Genomic DNA, 2,600 nt, shown 5'->3' with positions numbered 1-2,600 from the left:
AGAGAGAGAGAGAGAGAGAACAAGAGAGAGAAAGCAAGAGAGAGAAAGCAAGAGAGAGAGAGAAAAGAGGGAGAAAGAATGAAGATTTGGGATCACTGTGGGTTATTGTGAACATAATTCAGCTAGAATGTCCAGTGTCTTGGAGGTTATAGATAGAGAAGTTTGCATTATCTTATAGTCTTATTATTTTGAGACAGAGTCTCACTATATAGCCCTGCTGGTTTGAACCTACCTATGTAGATCATGTTGGCTTTGAACTCACAGAAATTCACCTTCCTGTGACACCACACCCATATCATTTTTACAAATTTTTTCTGTCATTTTGATTTTTAGTGTAGAAGTCTGGCCCACATGCCTCTTGAGGCTGTTGTATGCTAAGTTCCAGTAAGCTTGTCTGTGGCTCCTGTACTGTGTAGACCCGTACATGATCCATGCCTTTGGTTAGCTTGGGTAGAAGAGACACTTCTGTGTGCAGCCCACAGTAGACGGACAGGTGCTTGAGAGAGCAATGGAAAAGCTGGGTGACTGGCTTTGGGTTACTTCTTGTCATCAGTCTCCCAGGGTGGGCTTCACCCTTGTCCTGGCCCTGCTATGTGCTGGTGAAAAGCTCGTGTGGAACTGTAGGCCTCTCCATTCCCATGCTTTCCGGCTGAGTATCTTAGGGATCATTTACTTACACTCTGTACCTGGAAAACAGAGCTAATAGCCCTGCCAGCCTAGGGCTGACTGTGTGACATGGAAATACTTGTCACATCATGTAGTAAGCACTGAATACACAGCTGAGCAGACCGCACTTGGCATGGAGAGAGACTTGTATTTTGGGGCCAGAGACAGTGAGAATTTTGCAGAATCTACTGGAACTGCCCACACCTCTGAGACTTCACTTGTGTTCTCTTATTAATCTTCCAACAACCCAGGCACTTGCTACTGCCTGGAAGATGCAGAGTCAGCTCCTTGTCCCCAAGATCACACAGCAAACAAACGCCCAACTTAGGAGTCAGGAAAAGCAGGTAGAGCCAGCACCCTGGGACTTCAGAAGGGGGGGGGGGGGGGGTGGGGGGAGGATCAGTCTTTAAGACTTGAAAGACTAGAAATGTCAATGTGAATTTGATAACACTATTGTTATGTTTTATAGAAGACGTTGGTGATGAAGGAGAGGAGAAAGAATTCATTTCCTATAACATCAACATAGACATTCATTACGGGGTGAAGTCCAACAGGTAAGTAGTGTGAACGCCAGCCACTGTGAGACCGTGCCACAGGTCTACTGCACATGAGCACACCTTGAACAAGATTTCTGCATCAGTGTAAATGCTGACACATTCCACTTTTAGTTGCTCTACATGGTACTGATGTTATGTTTGAGCTGCTGTGTACTTACTAGGAGTTTCAGGTTTCAATCTGATTGTACCCTTTGATTTAATCATCTCTGCTTTCATCTTATTTTGTCATTATAAATGAGTAGTGAGCATTCCTGTGCACAGGACTGATTCTTTTCAGGGTAAATCCTTCAAGAGCATATTACCCGTTCATAGGAAAGGCACCATTAAAGTCTTAATGCATGTTGCCATATTTGTCCGCCTTCCAGGAAGTTTATATCAACTTTTGAATCCAGTAGGAACTTTCATGTTCTCATATGTGAAAACTCATTATTCTGCATTAGCAGTCAGAACTTCTTAAGCAATTTCAAGAATACAAAGGAGTTGCAGGATATAGTAGTACACACTGTAGTCTCAGCATTTAGGAGGCTGGAACCAGGGGATCTAATGCTTGGAGCTAGCCTACATAGGAGAAAACAACTGTCTCAGAAGAAAAAGGAAAACCAACAAAGGGTGTAGGAGATGTGTGTGGCTGTGGATAGACTGGAGACGTGCGTGGCTATTGTGTGGCTGTGGATAGACTCCTAGATACGATCTGCCCCTGTCTGCCACACATGGGGTGGTGCGCATGATAGAACACTTCCTGACCAGCACTGCAAAAGACCTAGGTCAAACTTTCCTTCTGTTTCCCATCTTTTGCAGCACTGAAAGCACTGTGACTGGATTGGTCACAGTGCAGCCTACAGGAATCTTCCCTCTACTTCCGCCCTGTGTGTTCCGGGGTGGAGGACTGGGGTGGGGTGTGGGATTGAACTCGGGTTGGTTGGCTTGGCATCAGGGGCCCTTAACCCCCGAACCGTCTGATTGACCCTTGTAATATATTTGGAGAAATAGGCAATCTAGTTGTCTAGAGATGGAGAAGAGAGTTCAGAAAGGAAGAAGTGGAGCTGGGAGAAGTGGCCAGTTCAGCAGGCGCAGATTTTACTGTAGATTTGACATGACAGTTCACAGGTCCATGTGCACCTTAGGAAGGGTTGATGTGCAACTTACAGTGACTTGAGTGGGTTGGTTTTAAGCCAGAGCTGTGAATTCTGCCAGCCCAGTTGCTACCTTTGTCATGAGGACATGCTCTAATCGTGTCCTGACACAAGATACAGTCATTCTCCCACAGTGGAAAAGGACAGTCACAGCTAGAAAATCACCCATTCAGTCTGGTTTTGGTTGGTCTGAGACAGGGTCTCACTCTATTGCTGGCTGGTCTGAAATTTGCTAAGACTAAAG

This window comes from Grammomys surdaster, unplaced genomic scaffold (genome assembly GCF_004785775.1).
Source record: "Grammomys surdaster isolate TR1022 unplaced genomic scaffold, NIH_TR_1.0 199, whole genome shotgun sequence".
In the NCBI taxonomy this organism is placed as follows: domain Eukaryota; kingdom Metazoa; phylum Chordata; class Mammalia; order Rodentia; family Muridae; genus Grammomys; species Grammomys surdaster.
The sequence above is the reverse complement of the archived record's forward strand: the minus strand, read 5'-3'. Positions refer to the sequence as shown.